Raw genomic sequence first — 21,272 nt, forward strand, 5'->3', positions numbered from 1 at the left:
CAGAAGACTCACCATTCTGGGTATTCAGGGAGATCAGAGGAAAGCATTGCTCTTTGAAGCTTCTTTATGACTTCATGCCTTAGCATCTGTGGAGACTTTTAAAAGTACAGAATGCCCTGGCATATATAGTAACTCTTGATTTTAAAATAATAGTAGCTAAAGTAGTAGTGCTTGATAAAATGAGCTAATTTCTCTTATTTCTTCTTAATATTCAATATTCTTCTAATGATTTAGCATAGGTCTCAGTTTGATATAGTTAAATCAATTATGGTACAATAATTCAATGGTATACTACTATGGCATTAGAAATAACAAATATGAAGTCTCTGAAGGAACAAGGGAAGACTCATAAATTTATTCATAGTGAAAGAACAATTATCAGGAAAATTATATACATAATGACTATAATAATAAAAAGAACAATAAAATGTAATGGAATATTGTTTTCCATTAAGATGACCAAACTCTTTCCTAGAGGAGATATTTTTAATGTTTTTTATTTGTTAAATATTTCCAGATAATATTTTTAATTAGCATTTTTCATTTTCAAGTTCTAAATTCTCTGTCCCCAAATTTTTGAGGAGGCATGCAATATGATATTAAATATAAATGTGTAGTCATGCAAAACATATACCATGTTGAAAAAATGTAGAAAAATAAGCAGAAAAAATAAAGGGGGAAATTATGCTTCAATCTGTATTCTGTGTTTATGGGTTCTTAATATGGAGGTGAATAACATTTTTCATTTTATCATTCCTATAAAAATGTCTTGGATCATGGTAGTGATCAGAGTAATTAAGTTTTTCACAGCTGATCATTCTTCAGATATCTCTGTTACTGTATATAGAGTTCTTCTGGTTCTGCACACTTCACTTTCTGTGGGTTCATAAAAAGACTTTCAAGATTTTTAAAAATCATTACAACTATCATTTCTTATAATAATATTCCATCACAATCGTATACAGTTTACTTAGCCATTCCCCTACTAACGGCATTCTCTCAATTTACAAATCTTTGCCACCATAAAAGAGAATTGCTATGAACATTTTTGTACTTAATGAATGTTTTTACTTTTCATTGATCTCTTTGTGACAAAACTAGTAATGCTACTGCTATGTCAGAGGGTGTTCTCAGTTTTCTAGCCCTTTGGGTAATGACTCATATGTTTAACAATTTGACTCAGTTCCCTATGTATTTGAAAAAATGAGGCTTTATCATAGAAATTTGTAAAAAAAATTTCCCAGTTTTTATTTTTTCTTTCCTTCTCAAAGTACCAGCTCCTAGCCTTATTTATTAGTTCAATAGTTCTTTTACTTTCAATTTTATTAATTTCTCCTTTGATTATTATGATTACCAATTTAATTTTTATCTGGGGATTTTTAATTTGTTCCCTTTCTAGTTTTTTCCCTTTCTTTTTTTATTAACATATTTAGTTAATTTAAAACATTGTTCTTTGGTTACAAGAATCATATTATTTCTCTCCCTCCTCTCCTCCCACCCTTCCAGTAGCTGACATGCAATTTCACTGGGTATTACATGTGTCCTTGATCAAAACCTATTTTCATGTTGTTGGTGTTTGCATTAAGATGTTCATTTAGAGTCTACATCCCCAATCATATCCCCTTGACCTATGTAATCAAGCAATTGTTTTTCTTCTGTGTTTCTACTACCTCGGTTTTTCCTCTGAATGTGGATACTGTTCTTTCTTGTACATCCCTCAGAGTTGTTCAGGATAACTGCATTGCCTCTAATGGAGAAGTCCATTACATTCAATTTTACCACAGTGTATTGGTCTCTATGTATAATGTTCTCCTGGTTCTGCTCCTTTCACTCTGCGTCAATTCCTGGAGGTCTTTCCAGTTCACATAGAATTCCTCCAGTTTATTATTCCTTTAAGCACAATAGTATTCTATCACCAACATATGACATGATTTGTTCAGCCATTCCCCAATTGAAGGGCATTCCCTCATTTTCCAATTTTTTTTTGCCACCACAGAGCGCAGATATGAATATTCTTGTACAAATCTTGTTCCTTATTATCTCTTTGGGGTACAAACCCAGCAGTGCTATGGCTGGATCAAAGGGCAGACAGTATTTTAACACCCTTTAGACATAGTTCCAAATTGGCCTCCAGAATGGTTGGATCAATTCACAACTTTACCAGCAATGCATTAATGTCCTACCTTTGCCACATCCCCTCCAGCATTCATTACTTTCCATTTCTGTCATGTTAGCCAATCTGCTAGGTGTGAGGTGATATCTCAGAGTTGTTTTGATTTGCATTTCTCTGATTATAAGAGATTTAGAACATGTTTTCCATGTGCTTATTAATAGTTTTGATTTCTTTAACTGAAAATTGTCTATTCATGTCCCTTGCCCATTTATGAATTGGAGAATGGCTTGATTTTTTGGACAATTGATTTAGCTCTTTATAAATTTGAGGAATTAGACCTTTGTCAGAGGTTTTTTTTTATGAATTTCGTTATGAATTTGTTATGAAATCTCAATTTGTTGCTTCCCTTCTAATTTTGGTTGCATTGGTTTTGTTTGTACAAAAGCTTTTTAATTTGATGTAATCAAAATTATTGATTTTACATTTTGTGATTTTTTTCTAGGTCTTGCTTCATTTTAAAGTCTTTCCTTTCCCAAATATCTGACATGTATACTATTCTGTGTTCACCTAATTTACTCATAGTTTCCTTCTTTATATTCAAGTCATTCACCCATTCTAAGTTTATCTTGGTGTAGGGTCTTTCTAGTTTTTTAACTTGCATGCCTAATTCATTGACCTCTTCTCACTCTTATTTGATGATTTATGTACTCAGGGATATAAATTTTCCCCTGAGTATTGCTTTGACTGCATCCCATAGATTTTGATGAGTTGTTTCTTCATTGTCATTCTCTTCAATGAAATCAGTAATTGTTTCTCTGATTTCTTCTTTGACACATCAGTTTTGAAGAACTAGATGTTTTAGTTACAATTAATTTTTAATCTTCCTTTCCACAAGCCCTTATTGGTTATAATTATTATTGCATTATGGTCTGAAAAATTGCATTTATTAGTTCTGTTTTCCTACCTCTGTTTGCAATGTTTTTATGCCCTAATACATGGTCAGTCTTTGTATATGTGCCATGTGCTGTTGAAAGGAAGGTATATTCCTTTTTATCCCTTTTTGTTTTTCTCCAGATGTCTATTACCTCTAATTTTTCTAACATTTCATTCACTTTCCTTACTTTATTTCTTGTTTATTTTTTTGGTTCACTTCCTTTTTATGGGTAAATTCATCCCATTCACATTCACAGTTATGATTACGATCTGTGTTTTCCTCTCCATTTTGACTTCCTCCTTTGATTCTTCCTTTTCTCTTATCACTCTTGCCCACCCCTTCAACTTTTTACTTTTAGTCAGTCTCTCCCCTTTCCCTTCCCTAATGTTACTCCTTTTTCCATCTCCTCCCCTCTTATTTATTTCCCTCTTACTATAGTACCTTTTAAATGACCCCCCCAGTCCCTCCCTCCTTAGATTGCTTCCCTCCCTCACCAGCCCATATATTACCCTTCTACTTCACTATAGGGCACAATACAATTCTCTGCCCCATTGGATCTGATTTTTCTTCCCTCTCTGATTCAATTTCAATGCATATAAGATTTAGATATTACCTGTATCCAACCTCTTCTACCCTTCCATTATATTAATTTCCCCATCCTCTATCCCTGTGTGCTTCTTTATGAAATATATATTTACCCTATTTTCTCTCTTTTCCCACTTCTCTTAGTATTATCCTCTTTTTTCCCTTAGTTTTTATATATATTTTTGACGTATCATGCATTTTGTCATTGTTCACTCTAAGTATACTTCTTCTAGTTACCCTGATGACAATAACAATTTTAAGAGTTACCAATGTCATCTTTTCTTATAGGAACACAAATCATTTTAACTTATTGCATCCCTTAATTTTTTTCCCTTTCTTAATTACCTTTTGGTGATTCTCTTGATTTATCTGTTTGGGCATCACATTTTCTGTTTATGTCAGATCTTTTCTTTAGGAATACTTGGAAGTCTCCTATTTTATTAAATGACCATATTTTCCTCAGTAAGAATATAGTCAATTTTACTGGGTAGTTGGTTGTAAACCCAGTTCCCTTGCTTTCTAGAATATGTGAAGATGAGATTAACTCTCCCCTGCCCATTTTTAGAGTTTAGAGATTTATTCACCAGGAGCTTATACACCGCACTTTCACTTAAGTGGGGGAGGTCTGTGACCCACATGTCCAAGAGTGGGTGAAAATCAGAATCCACTGACTGCCCCCTGGGTAGTCCTAAGCACAGTTTTAGTTGTAATTGGTACACATAAAATGGAAGGAAGTCACAGGAAGTGATGAAAAGGAATGGTCTTTAAAAATACCAAGAACTTCCTGTGAGGAGGTCTTTCATCTTAAACTTTACCTTGGAGGATCTCTGACTGAGGATTTGGAGTGCTTCTATTTTCCTTAGAACTGCCACATGGGATGAGTGAAAAAGGCTGGCTCCTTTCCTGGATGTTTGGAAGGGACTAGCCTCAGGAGAGGCCTACCCTATTGAAAGGGGCTATCTGTATCCCAAGTTCCTCAGCTCAAGATTGAGGTCCCCTCCAGTTAAGGATCAATTAGTCCTGCCTGGATTGAGCCAGGGGTTGGAGCAACATATTTAGTGTGGAGGTTAGATATCTTACCCTATCATCTCTCTGAATTTCTTACTTCTACTCTTTCTATATTTTATAAATAAATTGCTAAAAAAATCATTTTTCAATTGATTAAAATTCCTGGTGACCCTACTCTTAAATAATCCAGTCCAATCTTTTATATTAAACTCATTACATTCTTGCCTTTACAAATATCATATCCCATGCCTTCTGGTCCTTCAGTGTGCATGCAGCCAGGTCTTGTGTTATCCTAACAGTGGTTCCATGAAATCTTGAATGGTTCTTTTTAGCAGTTTGTAACATCTTTTCCTTGGTCTGGAAGTTTTTGAACTTAACTATAACATTCCTGGCCATTGTCAATTGGGGATTTAATGCAAGAGGTGATCTGTTGCTGCTTTCAATCTCCACCTTACACTCTTGCAGTTTTCTTTGATAATTTCCTATAGAATGATGTCCAGGCTTTTCTTCTGTCATGATTTTCCAGTAGTGTAATAATTCTTAAATTGTCTCTTCTGGATCAATTTTCAAGGTCTATTGTTTTATCAATGATGTGTTTCATATTTTCCTCATTTTTTTCATTTTTAAAATTTTGTTTTATAGACTCTTGTTGCCTTGTGAAGTCATTTACTTCTAGTTGTTGGATTCTAATTTTTAAAGGATGAATTTCATCCCTGGATTTTTTTATCATATTTTTCCTTTGGTCTGTTTTTCTTTGTAGGTAATCTTTCAGTTTCTTTGCCTTATTTTCAAGCTGGTCAAGTCTGGCTTTCAAAGCACTATTTTCTTGTTTTAGTTCATGTGCCTCTGTTTCCAGATGACATATTTTGCTTTTTAAGTTCTTTTCCCAATTTTCTTGATCCTCTCTTAATTTTTTTTGAATTGTGTTTTGAGTTCTTCCAAAGTCTGTGTCCAATTTACTGAACTTTCTGAGTTTTTGCTTGGTGTTCCTTGGTCCTCCTTTGTTCCATTTGATATTTGTTCATTACCTGAATAGAAGCTGTTGATTGTAATTCCTTTTTTTCTTTTTTTCCCTGTTGTTTACTCATTTTTTTTAAATTCTCCCCCCTCCCCAACATTAACTGTATCATTACTCCTCTGTTTATTTGCTGAATCTGTGGGTTTGGGCTATTGTGTTTTGAAGGGGCTTCTTCTCTTCTCTGCTGATTAACTGGATTAGTCTGATGTAGCTGACCTGTGGTATTAATGAGCCCTGAGGCCCAGTCTTCCCCAACTGCCAGCATAAGATGAAGGTGAAGGTGAAGGAGAAGGTATGGAGTATGAAGGTAGTTACCCTCTGTTCTCCTCTCTTCCTTCCTGCCAGTTCCCTCCCTTACAGCTCCCTGGTCAGAGCCCTAAACTTCATACCAAGGTGCGCTGTCACATGCTGCAGCCTTTGCCATAGAATCCCAGTCAGTTGAATTCCTATGATAAGTCTTAGTGTAGTTGGTGGGAGAGGGGTGCTGGAGATTGAGTTTCCCTGCCCTCTGTAGGATTCTTATCTGCACTATTGATAGACTGGATTAAGCCAGCTAAGCTGATGTGCCCTGATGCCAAAACCTCCAGAGGTATAGGCCCAAGATGGAGGAGTTGTGGCTGAAGGCTGTGATAAGACTGCCCTCCTCTCTGCCCTTCTCCTCCAGCTGCCTCCCTGCCAAGTGTTGTCAGAGCCCTGAGCATCAAGTAGCTGTGGTAGCAAGGCACTCCTCCTGGGCTGAAATCCTCACCCTGAGATCCCAGCAACCACCTGAGTTCTAACACAGTAGGTAGAGGAAAGGTCCTGGGATTTCCTTCTTTCTTTTTCAACCTTTTCTGTGAACCTTTTAATTTGAATCAAGCAGGAGGGTACCCTTGCTGTGTCCTGTTGTATTTGGTTTTGTGCCCCCCTAGAAGAGCTTTGTTTTTTATTGTTTTGGAAGGATTTTCACAGAGGACTTGACTTTGGTGCTTCTAAACAACCATCTTGACTCTGCCCATCTGCTTTCCTTATAATTTTGGCTATATTGTTTTGTTTGTACAAAGGTTTTTAAATTTCATATAATCAAAAGTATCCATTTTATTTACTGTGATCCTTTAAAGAGAGTACATAAAAATTCTATCTTACTATCTTTGTGTCAAAAGTGAGTTACTGAGGATGTGGAATATTGCATATACCATAAGATTTAATCAATATTCTGGGAGGTTTTTTTTTTTGCTTTTTAAAAATAAAATCTGTATTATAAGGCAAAGGTGTCAATTGGGGTTCATAGGCTCCCTGTGGCCCATGATACTCCTGAGAAGACTCTAGCCAGAATAAAATGTAACTGAGAAATAATTGACAAAATAAATAAAAATACAATAAAACAGATAATATTACAGACTAAAACTAATTCAAAAAGTGACCCACAGGGATATTTATGAATGCATTAGTAGTTCCCATTTCTATTTTAGTTTAATACTATTTTGTAAAGGATGACTCACTGGATAAGAGAAAAGTGCAAGACATATTTGGAAATAAATATAATATTAAAAAAGCATCCATAAAAATAAAATATTAAAAAAACATTTAGCATGAACCAATGCAATATTCTAAATGGGGATACTTCTCCCTCAAATAGAACATTTGACCTTTATGGCAACTAATAGGATAAATTTATTGACCTAGTTCTAATTCTGGTTTACCAAATCCTATAAAGCAACATATTCTTACAACTTATCACCAGTGACCAGGTTTTCTCACATTACTTGTATCCTCATTTAAGCCTGAAAATGGGTCCTTTTGTTTGGAACTGTATTATTATTTTCCTCATGGGGCACTGTGTCATTGTGAATTTTGACTTGAATTTGAGCCTAATTTAGAATAAGAGTACCTCCCAGAATCTAGGAGCTCTGTGAAGATGCCTGAAGAGACCACACACTGCTCCAGAAGATCCAGAATGAACTTTGAGATATGGTGAATTTGAATTTTGGGAGGGTTGAATGCTTTTGTTTTGAATGTATACTCATGCCAAAGGGGACTACCCCTAATTGTTTTTATTTTGTCAATGCACCTATTATTGGTTTTGTTCCTTTCCCTTTTATTTTCCTCTTATCCTCAAATTATTGTAATTTCTCTTAAAAACTGTAATATTTGATACCTCTTGTTCAAGTTACAAGTTAGTTATGTTTTCATGATCCATTGGGGAGACTGGTTTCCCAAAGAATGACAAGGGGGAAATATATTGATTTAGAATCTTGAACCCTAGAGACTACATTTCCCACAATCTCCTTTTCCCTTTTCCTGTCGTTTGTCAAGGGTTAATTCTGTATTCAGTTTTGCTTTTGAGCATGTTTTCGCTCTTTTTGCTAGAAGTGTGTGCTGGTGGTTGAAGTATGGAGCTAGATGAGGCTGGCTTTTTTCTCTAGTTTTACTTTTCTCTTTGCTCTAAGTAAATTTTTAATAAATAGTACTGAAATAATATTTGGAGTGTTGAATATTAATTTTAATCTTTACAGAACCCAAACATTTTCACATAGGGTCACATGTGTTTCACAAGTTATTTCACTGGGTGCCTGGTTCCTCATGGGATCTTCTCCCCCATACACACATGCATATAAACACATCACCACACACATTTTAAAATAACCTTTCCTAACCTGAGCCAAGAAAAAAGCCTCCAAAAGGTCAAATTCTTCCAGAAATCAGAAAAGCTATATCCAATGTCTAGTGGCTCTAGGAACAGACAATAACTTAGACGTCCAGGAGGTCAGTTATGACTACTTTCATTTTTTTATTTAGTATGGCAGAGCTGATACAAAAAAATCTTGATATTCTCAGAAGAAAACCTTCAGTTATGTCCATCCTAAATTCTTCCCAATTTCTAAGGCTCTAAAATGTTCCAGAATTATCAACATTTCAACCAAATGACATAAGGATTTTATCCTATCAAATCAACCATACATTTCATTGTTATCTCTAATAAATAGTGAAAAAATTAAACATTCACCTGAAGAATTGTTAATCCTTGGCCCTTTTTAAACTTTTCCTCACTCTCTCATTCCTATCTTCGTACCTAGCTAGGTAGTACAGTGGACATAGTTCTGTACTTGAAGTCAAGAAGACCTTGGTTCATAGTACACCCTTGGATACTTTTCAACTGAATGGCTCTGGGAAATTAATTTAATCTCTGTATCAGTTTCCTGAACAAAAAAAAAAGTGAAAACTTTCTCTCAAAGGATTTTGATAAGATTAACTGAGACAATATGCGTCAAGTGTTTTGTATGCCACTTGCAAATATTTGTTCCTTCCCCCCCTTATGCACCCTTCCTTTTCCCTTGTGTGCTATTACTACTCTGGAAGAAGTGAGAACCTTCTATGCTCACCAATATTTATAAGAGCAGAAGACCTTGTGGTCATTTCAGAAAAAAAAATAACTTAGGTTGACATTTTTAATGAATTCAAAGGGATTCTGACACATTGACAACCACAAGAATATTTTCTCTCTTTCTCACATGAGAACATGAAAAAATGATTAATGTCCACAAATGGGATCACTAGATGGTTCCCAGTCACATAATAATGATGGGATTAGATTTTTATATTATTTTCATAGTGAAAGAAAACTCTTAATAATGTCTCATTCAGCCTTCATCTAAAATGTCCTATTTCATTACATTTTCTGAGGATGTCCTTTTGGATGTCATATTTATTCTGGTGTGGTTTATGCTATTCTCAGAAGAAAGGAAGTGTAGGTGCAAATGTATATAATTTTCTGTATTCAGTCAAGAGAAACCAATCAATATTGATGACTCATCTAAATATGTGGTGTTCTAGTTACATTTTGCAAAACATTCCTATGATCACTGCTTCCTTTCTTAACCAGGCAATTCCTTTGTATTAATACTAAAACCATTTCTAATCTCTTCCTCATTCATTTGATTGACTTGTTAACATGACCAAGAAAAGGTTTTCTTCTGCACCCTCAAATACTTTACCTTTTCCTCCCACTGAGAATTGGGGAAATGTCCACTTGATTACCTGGGGCAGCACATGTCTCTTTCAAACATGTGTCTGAAGTATTTCCTACCTTTTTCTTTTAGTCTAAAATGGAGCTAACCTGCTTGCCCTTTACTGAGAAATGAGTTACAGAGCCTGAGGAAAGAAGAATTATGAATATTACATGCTGTGTGTGTTTTTTAAGTTAAAGACATCAGCTTGCTTAATCAAGTCAGACTTGATTTTCTCTAGTTTTAAGATATTTCTGTTCTCCTCATGATCAAAAACTTTCTCTGAATGGCTATCCATATTATACTTACCTCTTGTGGCCTAACTAAGATGAAAATAAGTCTTAGAACAAATATAATTACTATTCTGATCCATGAGTTATTTTCAGTGAAAAAAATCATTTTCTCAAAGAAACATATTTTAGAAATAACTTTCTTCAAGTTTGTAAAAGATATCACACAGAGAATAATGACTAGCTGATCTAAGAATCATATAATTTAGAACCTTGAAGGCCATCATCATTATCTAATTAAATACCTTCATTGCAGAAATGAAAATAATTGATGCACAGAAGGGTTACAACATTTGTCCAAGGTTTTGGTGCTAATTAATTGCCAAAGCCAACCTAGAACCAGCCTTCTGTTTCCTAGTACATAATGTTTCCATTATGCCATTTTGCCTTTCTCCTCTGATAATGGAACAGGAAGGTAAAAAAATGGCATTATAAAGCAATAAAAAAGGCTTTAGTTTAAAATTCAGAAAGAATTTTCCCATTTTTTAGGGTTAGCAAACTGCAGGGTAGTATTCTATCAGAGTTAGCCAGGTGAGGTAAGTTCAAGTACTGTAGAAGTCTGATTTAAATTATGTGTTGTCTAGTGGATTTCAGTAGCATAATATGGCCATACCATGGAATAGCTTTCTACCTTAATAAGAAATTTTTGAGAAGCTTCCTGGCTCCTGAATCTTCCTTATTTCAGAATCGCAATCTGCCATTTAAATTCCCATGGCTTTCTGGTTCCTAACTATCTTACTGGCTTTTGTTTTACTTCCTTACCTGGTCCTTTGTGATTTTTCTTCAAAAATTTTTTTTAACCATCTAGCTGATTCATCCCTCAACTAGTGCTGAAACACACTAAGTCAAGTGAGAAGTAACTTTTTTTTTTAATCAATGATCAATTTGTATGTTGGAATAACCACAATATAGATATCTGAGAGTTTTGAAATTCCCTTGTCCATAGAAACTCTCCTACATGTTTACTACAGGGCTAATGTTTCCATCATAAAAATTAGATTCCTTCAATAAAAGTAAGCTAAAACTCTCAAAGCACACAAGTGGATTTTTTTTTATCTTGTTGATGTGGATATTTTCTCTTAATAATGCCAGACTAATCTGGACAATTCTTGTACATACCTTCAATAAATATGACATAGGGCATTCACTTAAAAGTGCACAGTGTAATGTAGCACATAGTACATACTTAATAAATGCTTACTATTTGATTGGGAGTATTACTTACTTTCATGATACAGCAAAGATCTTGGCAGAAAAAATAGATGGTGTATTGGCTATCTATTACTATTAGCATGTGATCAGACTACCTTTTTATTTTATTATTTATATTATATTTTTATATCTTTCTTTGATGGCATTTTTCAATTTGCCATAATTCCTTATTTGAAGCATTACACAGGTAGAAAAAGTACTGAAGAATGAAAATTGTAGAAAGCTTTAAAAGAAACCTTATTGGAGGTAAACAACTCTGATTTCTTTGAAGAACTGATTCTTAAAGTATCTTGAGATGAGAAAAAAAATCTCAGACCTTATTACTACTACAGAGGCAAATGGAAGAATATCAACGACTACCGCTACATTTCCCTATTTTCCCCTTTATAAAGGGGTTTGGGGTGGAAGGAAATGACTAACAGTCATTTCATAATGAGATAAAAGAAAGGAGAATGAGCAATCAAAATTGTTGAGACTTGAATTTCCCTTCATTAAATGCTTTACTGCAGCCTGTAGGTTGAAGCATCCAATGGATATAATTGATGAGACAAATTTATAAGCAAGCATCAATTATTTGGAGGGTTTGAAATGCAGCAAAGGAGCTTTGATTAAGATACTATTTCACAGGTTAAACTCTCTGGCTAATATGGGTGGGTAATACTATACTCTGATTACTATTAATAACTTATTTTAATGTTTATTTAACATATTAAATAAATACCAAGAAAGACCCTAAGTAAATAATACTAAGCATAAGTAAGAGTGATTGACAAAAGAAAGAACATAAAATGGTTCTCAGTATATGGTAGTTCTAGTAAGAACAATAGCTAATGAAATACCAGAATTCAACCCTTAACAGGCTGGGATATTCACAAAAAAAGACATAAATCACTTGAAGAAAGGGAACTACAAAAGGAAATAAAGACCACAAAAAGGAAGATGAGATGAGCGATATAGTCAAATCATCTTCTTAACTATCTTACCTATGAATGGCAAGGAATGTTCTACTGACTTTTTAAAAAATGGATAAAGATGTATGGATAAAGATAGTGTCAGAGAATATGATTACTTTTCATTCTTTAGTGTTTTCTGATTCTATTTTTTAAAAAAGGTAACAAAAAGGAAAGATAACAATGGAGTTAATGAACAATGGAGCCATAATGGTAGAAATGGCTGGAACTATTCAACAACATATTTTCTTTAATTGTTGAAATTGCTCATGAACTCATCTTGACACATTTGGTGGTTAGATGTTATCAGTTCCTATTCATTTACTACAAACTTCAGTGAATGTAAAATTTGCATTATAATCATTTGGTCCTCAGATTTGGTCAGAGTCTTAGTCTGTTGCTCAGACTTTTTATAGAATCAATGGATCTTGTCATATTCCTTTTTTTTTTCATTGAAAATAACAAATCCTTGGTCTTTATCAGTTAACAAAAAGCTGGTTAAGGTTTTACTTTATAAGCAATGGATATCCTAGATGCTTATCTGTAAGAGTAAACTCTACTACTATTTTGTGATTTTGTGCTCTTGTTAACTGGTTTCATCAGTTATTCATCTCCCAGTGTTTCAGTGCATGAAATCTGCATTTAAAATCACATGTAAAACAGAATCCAGGTCCTTTTATATGTAAAATTGGAACTTTACATTCCAGTTAGACAGAGAGAAGAAATACAACTGGGATCTATCAAAGCATAAATTTTGTTTGGTTAAAAAGATTACATATTGCCAATTAAGCAATGAAATGTTAATTTTTGTGTACCTGGTTTTTAAGAAAATTAAGGTGTTTTACGTGCCCCTGAATCAAAAGAAACTGGACATTTGATTTCAAATCATAAAATTATTTTACTTCTTCTTTCCAATACCTCTCCATCTTCCTAGTGCCTGCAGTCTTCATTAACCTCCAAATTTATGATCACAGCAAAGGTTGAGCTTCATACTAGTTGATGATGAAGACAAATTCCAGCAGAGTTATTGGATACAGATGATGCAAGCAGATACTGAATTAGGGTGGAAAAAAGGATTCTATTTCGTGATTCTAGTCAAAAATGTTAATGTTTCTGTATTTTATTAAGAATATATTTTAAAACTATCTGCAAAAAGAGAAAAGAAATGCAATTTTAAGCTGCAGGATACATCCAGAAATGTTTAGGTATTTCTATTTGTATATGAATACCACAGCCTAAAGCACTTGTCTATAAATTGTAGATGTCTGTAGGTGTCATATTTTCAGCTCAGAGGTACTCCAAGACTAATTCATCTCCCCCACCCCTTGCTTGTCAATTTTTTTTTTCTTTATATCCATCCAATTAGTACTTGTTTCTTCATTTCTTCTTCCTCAAGAAAGCTGCAGCATAGAGACACCTGCTGGGAAACGACTGAATAAAAGCAAATTTAAAACTTGGCTTCTGGAATCAAAGTGATTTTACCTTGTTAGATAGGTTAAGATCATCTTTTTTTTTTTAACATGGCTTCGTTTAAAGGGATACATGCTCCTATGTTGATAAAAATATATCCACATGTAAAGTTCATTGCAACTGTGGTTCAGTGGTCTTACAATTTACATATAGAGAGACATTCTGTAAAATAGAAGAGTTGCTCTTTAAGGACTTAAAAATATAATAATGTTCCTAGGGTACAGATAATGAAACTTATTTTCCTTCTCATGGAAGGGCAGAAAGGAATAAGCAGCTGTGACTGAAACCATATTTTCATTGACATAGGGATGGAATAAGGAAATTCCCTCTACTCAGTTAGGTGAGTATCTCTAATCTATAGCATCAGAGAGTTGACTGGTGTACCAAAATTTTAACTCACCTGTTCAGGTCAAAGAGACAATTATATATTAGAGGAGACATATGAACACAGATCTTCTTGGCCCTGATGCCACCTCTTTATCTACCACACCAAACTTAAGCCAAGCTATGCCAAAGGCAGAATATCCATTCATTGTCATGTCTGGTTGTCGTTTTAGAAGTTTTTGCTTTATTTTGCTTCTTTATCATAAGCAAAATGGTCAGTTAGAGGCTTAGGGGTGGGGGTTCACTTTTTGCCTCTCAATGATTACATTGTAAAAACAAAAGAAATCAATAAAAAGTATTATTTTATAAAATAGAAGGAAAAAAGAACAATAACCAAAAGATAAAATAATACATAAACCTAACTATATAGATACATTTATTATATTTTATTTTGCAGATTACATAGATACAATTTTAATCATTTTCTGATATTTTATGATCCATGTTATTCCCCTCCCAGTCTCTCCACTCCTTTCCCTAAGATAAAGATAGTAGGTAATAAAAGAGATATTATACAAGTACTACCATCCAATACATATTTCCATGTTCATCATATTGTGAAGGAAGGTATATATATATATATATATATGTATATATATATATATATATATGTGACATTAGAAAAAAGCCTAGGAAGAAAATAATGTAAAAAATGGTCTGCTCCAATCAGCATGTAAACTCCATCAGTTTCTTCCATGGCAATTGATAACCTTTTTCATCATGACTCTCTTCGAGTTACCTTGGATTCTTACATTGCTGATAATAGTTGCATTCACAATTGATCATCATATATTATTATTGTTACTGTGTGCAGCATTTTCCTGGTTCTGCTCACTTCACTTTGCATCACTTCATATAAGTCTTTACAGGTTTTTTATGATCTTCCAAATATATTTTTAAAACAATAATTCCTAAAAAAATCATTAGATTTTCATATATAGAGCTGGAGGGAATTATAGACATCTTCTTATCCAACCTCCTCTTTTAAAAGGTGAACAAATCAAAGCTAAGGTAGTTTAAATTACTTATCAAGACACAGAGAGAGTATGCAACAGATTCAATATTTGAACTTAGGTTGTCAACCCCTAAATATAGTGTTCTCTACATTACACTAAATGGCCCAAGAGTTTGCATATTCATCAAAAATTTCAAGGCTCACCTCATATAACATGGATTAAGGAATATGTAGAGTACCTTTATAAGAATAAATCATTTTTTTTTCATTTTAGCCTGAATTCCATTTTGACCTTCATCACTGATTACTGGATTTAGTGCTAGAAGAAACCTCATAGCCCACATAGTTCATTTAGCTTCAGACACGTCATTTTCCTTCTCTGAGTTTTAGTATTCCTTCATCTACTAAGATATTATGGTATAATCTTCATAAATGGCCACAGCAGAGCTAATGCAACTATTTAATATGTCTTAAGAACTTATTGTGTACAAGAACTGGTTCCAGGACCAGAAAAAAAAAGATATCAAGATAAAAAGTTACCCTCCAAGAATCAAATATAATGGGGGGAATTAAGTCAATAACAAGAATGCAAAATAACAGGAAAATAATAAAGAGGGTCAACTTTAAGCTCTGATAGCTTTGAGAAAGAAAAATCAGAAAGAGTAAGAGAAATAAAACCAAGTGCAAAGAAAAAAACAATAGATCCAAATGTATTGTGAGATCAGAAATGAGAGTTTGAATAACTGGACAGTCTGAGAAGAGAGCAAAGCAATATCAGAATTACTGTTTGGTAAGTGGATAGCTAATATTGATATAAAACAAAAGTCAATTAATTCAGAAGGATAAAATGAATGAGGAAGGCAAACAATTGTGGAGTTTGTAGCTAACACTTCACAGAAAGGCTTATGCTACCAAGACCTTGAGTAAGTCATTTAACCTCTTAGTTAGGTTAAATGCTAAGCTAGGTGTTCTAAGATTTTCTGCTCTCAGGGCCACTTAGCACTCCTAAAATTTATTGAGGACCTCAAAGAGCTTTTTGTGTAGTTTATGTCTATAGATGTCTACTATGTGATAAATTAAAATGAATACATTGTTAAGCAATGCAGGGAGTCTAATCTGTAGTGTGAGGGAGCAGGGTATACCAACATATATTGGGGGGGGGAGCTTTCCTCTTGGCCCTTCCAATGAAGGAAGGTGGCATTCCCATAAATCCACATTCTAAATATGTCTGACACACACCAGTGAAATCACAGATCTCTGAATCACAGAAGTATAAGTACTTATTAAATGAATGATTAAAAAAACCTGATAGTCATTGCAGAGACAAAGTCTTACTCTATTTTTACAAGTCCGGATAAGAATACAATTTAGGATTGTCATTTAGACCTTCTTCACAGTAGAGTGGAAGAAAGAAGAAAGAGCAATTATGAGGAAAATCTAGGATAAGCACATCTTGAAATGACAAAATTAAAAACAAATTCTCTTAATGATAAAAAGACAAGAAACTGTCATCATGGGAAAGCACTCCCAGAATCTTTGGTCAGGCCAGATGTTTTTATTTTTTTTAATTTTCTTTAGAAGTAGAGGGAAGGGGATAAAATAATAATTTAACCTTCTGTTTATATTACTTCAACTTAGAAACTTTTTCTACTTGCACCTTCCAAATTGGACCCAGATATAAGCAGTACTCTATTTATTATTGCCCCCTAAAGACAGGCTGAATGTAAATTGGCTAAAATATAGGACTCTCAGTATAACTTTTGGGTTACTAATAAAATTCATGGTGCTTAAATTGCTCACTTCTAATGCATATTTTACAAGCCTCAGAGGAAACCAGAATATTCTGTAACTTGTGGGTTTTTTTTTTCTTTTCCTCATTACTGGGTTTGGTGCACTTTAAAATTCTCTAAGATGCATTTAATACTTTGTTCAGTTCTTTAAAAGACCCTTACCAAAGAGAAGTTTCAAAGGAGATTAAATCCTGGGCTCAGTCTGGTCTTGATGGTGTCCAGAATCTCTAGCCCCATTTACAGAAGGAGAAACTGAGGTATTGTGCATAAAATGTTTGAATCTCATAAGGATAACTAAAAGATTTCTTATTGAAACAAGCACCCCTTGTCCATGTTATCTGGTCTCATGATTTGAAAAATAATACCTTTTATCTATGTAACAAATCCACTGTTTATGCCTAACAGCCATTTTGCCATAATGGTGCCATTGTGACCAATCTGTATTCATAAGACCATCCTTTTCACAACTAATAGCCAATAAATGATAACTACATTACTAGCTGTTACAAGAGGAAATTAGAGTATTTGGGTTTTTTTTTTTTTTGAAGCAAGGATTATCATGGCTTCCCAAAGTATGGATGAAGAAGGAGGAACAATCTATGAACATGAAACAGCATGAAGTCAACTGGCCCATACTGGTGAAAGACCTTAGACTCTCATTGTCACTATAACCATATTTCCACTAAATTTGTTTGTCATATTCTAGCTTAGAAACACAATAAAAGCAAAGCAAAAGTATAGTGTAAGATCTACTGACTTTCTCAACTTGAGATGCTTAGGGTGTTCGATTAAAAATATATATTTTTGAACTCTCAATATAATTGGTTTCCTTTATAATTCTAACATATTTTATTCATTTAGAGATATAATACTGAGAAAGGGTCTACAGGGTTTATTAGACTATCAAAGGGAGTTCACGAAACAAATAAAAAAAAAGATTAAGAAACTCTGATCTAGCACAAAGGGACTAAGGGGTAGGGGTAATAATCCATGGATAAATACCAAGGAGTCCAAGAATTTGGAAGAGAAAAATAAATCTTTATTTTAACTAACTTCTAACTGAAATTTAACTTTTCCCTCAATCATACTTTTTTATTTAAATCATCATTTTAAGAAATAGTTCTGAGACTTCTTAAGACTATCAAAGGGGCCTATGACCCACACAAGTTAAAGAAGCCTTGATTTAAAGCTTTGCTCTCCTTTTAGCAATGTGTTGAGTAGTTCCTTTGAAAATGTCCATTAATGAAGTATGTGAATACCCAGTACTATAATAAAAAGCAAAACAAAACTCCTTCAGTTATTCTCTAGGGGGTAATCAGAAATTAGATGCTTAATCTGTTTTCACAAAACATATGATTAAAGAGATTTGTGTGAGGAGGTGGGAATTATCATTTTCACCTGGACATGATCTTCCTTGCTATTTTATCCATATTAAAATGGATTCATTAAGGGGACTAGATACAGATGGGATGAAGATGCCTCTTCCACAAAGGTTTAAACATTGGGACCTATTTCCATTCACTCTTTATTAAGTTTTGATACTGCTTTGGTTTGCACAGACAGAGTAGATGACCTCTCAAGGTCCCTTCTACTTCTGTGACAAAATCTCCCTATAGTAAAAGGTGCACTTTGAAATATATTAATCATTTACGTTTAACAACCTTGACTCCAGCTCTTTGTTTCAAAGACCTGCAGCCTCTCATTCTTTCCTATGCCTGACGCTACTGTAGAGTTATCACTTAATTATTAATTTTATAGCTCTGCTACTCTTATCTCGATTGTAATTGAACAGGAGTCCCACTGCTTTAGTTCTTGGATGTAAGTTTGGCATCAGAAAAAAAAGTAATCAAAGTTGAGACCTAGGCATTTGCATGCAATGTATATGAAATTACTTATTTCATCCGCATTAATGCTAAATGAATTCTCCCCGATTAACGTTGCTACAAAGAAAACCGTCTGAAGTAATAATAATTGACCTGTTACGTTAAAAAGGGGATTCCAAATGTAGCTCTAATCCTCTTAACTAAAACAAAATTCCTGCTGCTTCTTTTCCTATTGCAAGAGTCTTTTTGAGTTCAGCTGCTATTCAGCCTGACGAAATGGGGTTAAAAGCTAAGCAATATTATCTCAAAGCTCCTGGGGACAGCAGTTAACCCTGATACCTAATGTCAATTTTAATACATCCAGTCTTTCACTTCTAGCACTATGTTTTAAGCCCAACCTGAAGTGTGGAAAGGAAAATGATTCCGGGGCTTTCAACTTGAAGCACATTAAAATTATCAACCATCATCCCAACTTAGCTCAGCATTAGTGACAATAACTATGCATGAGCTTTGGCTGAGTTAGCCTCTCCCAAATCGGGGCCTTTCCCATGATTAAGGTTGACCAGTTTGAAGTGAATGTAGGGGTTCAGAGAAGGGAGGTAGATATTTTGGAGTTGAATTCACTCCATAAGATCCCGTGAGAGATCAGATCTTTTCTTTTTTTTTTTAACCTTGACCTGTGATTTGATTAGAGTAATGAATTTATCTGAACCAATGCTGGAGACTACAGCAAGTTTTCATTCACAAGGATTATTCACCATGACCAGGTGGGATTTATACCAGGAATGACCCAATGCTGATTAGAAAGCTGTTTATATAGTCTTATCTGCCTAGCGGGCAAGAGATGCTAAGTGAATTGTCCAGGGCCACTAAGCTGCCATATATTAGAGGAAGCCCTTAAAGGACAGATTTTCCTGACTCCAAGGCCAGTTCTGTGTTCCTTGTTCAACAATGTCTCACTCAGTTCAGTTAGAGAAATGAAGGATTGCAACATTCAATCTGAGTCATTTGGCAGAAAGTATCCCTAGCATAGAACATCACTAGTCAAAAAGAGAAAAGGGTGTGGTATGGTGATGATGTTAGGTTGTGTGTGTGTGTGTATGAGAGAGGGAGAGACAGACAGACAGACAGACAGAGACAGAGACACAGAGACACACAGAAAGAAAATATAGGAGGAGGAAGTGGAAATTGGAGAAATTTCCATCTTTCTGGACAAACAATGTAGAATATGAGTTTGACTTCTCAATTATAAACAGAAAACCCACTTCTGGCTAAAATATATTCTAAGAGTAAAGAGGCGTCTGTGACACTAACAAAAATCTCTTTCAGAATTAGGAAGTCGAGCTCATTTAAGGTGAGAGTTTGTGTTTCGTTCAGAAACGAGTTGTTTGGCCACTACAAATAGAGTACAGCAAAGTTGTTTCCTGCAAGTACTACCTATTGGTTTATTACATCTCCCAAAGAGGAAAAAGAAGTTGTCTATTAATTTTTTTATATCAGCTATAGATTAAACAGTCAAGAGTAGGGCCTGTGCTCCTATTCTATAGACTAAATGAATTAAATATACTGTTTTAAGTTTCCATGACAGCTTGATTTAAGATTCAGATGACTGAGGGAGTTCACCAAACTTAGAGTTCTTGCTTTCAGGCCACCTGACACATATTTTTTTTTTAAGTTACCCAAGCCATTATTAAATGACATGAAAGGTGTTTACAGCTTCCAAAGGCAGCCTACCAGAATATTGCTTTTTTCCCCTCTGAGCTACACAATCTTTTAAATGGCACTTTCTATAAATACTAGGTCTTTTCTAATAGGAGGCAATGCTGTGATCTCAGAAAAGTCTCACATATTGTGACAAATCTTTGGGCCTCTGGGCTGTTTGTCTATTGCTGAACTTGGAGTGCATGCCTCTCTGTGTCTGTCTCTCCCTCTGTGTGGAGCTCATCTTTTGTACTAGGAAAGAAAATGTGAAAATAGATATTTTGTTCATTTATCAAAAAAGAAGCTAGGAAAAAAGACACAGTCAACCCCATTAAAAACAAAAAAGAAAGGTGAAGGCCATTTTGAGTAGGTTCAGTCCATGGGGTCTTACTGAATACCCACAAATGGAGATAAATCAGTCTTGTACTACTGTGCCCCACAACTAATTCTAGAGCAAGAATTGGTTTTAGGGGTGAAGTAATTCTTTCCAAAGGTCACACTAAACATAAAAGAGAGGTTCCTTATTATAAGTAAGACACTGCAATTAAATATATTTCATTTCATTCATTCATTCATTTATTCGATCAATCATTTGGTGGCTTCCTTTACATTCATGGTACTAAGCTTTTCTTTATGAGGACTGGTGGAGGGGAAGACAGTATGCCAAATAATTAAAAGACCATAGACCCATGAAGGAATTTGCCATGAAATGAAGGACATGATAGAAATGTAAAATGCTATCAAATAACAACACCTGGGGGGCAGCTGGGTGGCTCAATGGACAGAGAGTCAGGCCTAGAGATGGGAGGTCCTGGGTTCAAATGTGGCCTCAGACACTTCCTAGCTGTGTGACCCTGGGTAAGTCACTTGATCCCCATGGCCTAGCCCTTACCACTCTTCTGCCTTAGAACCAATAAACAGTATTGATTTCTAAGATGGAAGTTGAGGGTTATTTTTTAAAAATGGTCTATTGCATTATAAGTAGGAGGGCATCAGAAAAATATGAAATAATTTAATAATATCTAATGCTTATAGAATCTACTGTGAGTAAGG

General features: G+C 34.4%; 1 long non-coding RNA gene across 1 annotated transcript in view; it reads right to left on the reverse strand.

The window, feature by feature from the left end:
- Nucleotides 1-13,004: 13,004 nt before the first annotated feature.
- The window catches only part of LOC130456291 (uncharacterized), a 39,272-nt gene continuing 31,004 nt past the window's right edge, over nt 13,005-21,272 (reverse strand). The window contains exon 3 of the long non-coding RNA XR_008914917.1: nt 13,005-13,149. This is a non-coding gene — a long non-coding RNA (uncharacterized LOC130456291). The remainder of the gene's footprint in view (nt 13,150-21,272) is intronic.

This window comes from Monodelphis domestica, chromosome 1 (assembly GCF_027887165.1).
Source record: "Monodelphis domestica isolate mMonDom1 chromosome 1, mMonDom1.pri, whole genome shotgun sequence".
NCBI classification, from domain to species: Eukaryota; Metazoa; Chordata; class Mammalia; order Didelphimorphia; family Didelphidae; genus Monodelphis; species Monodelphis domestica.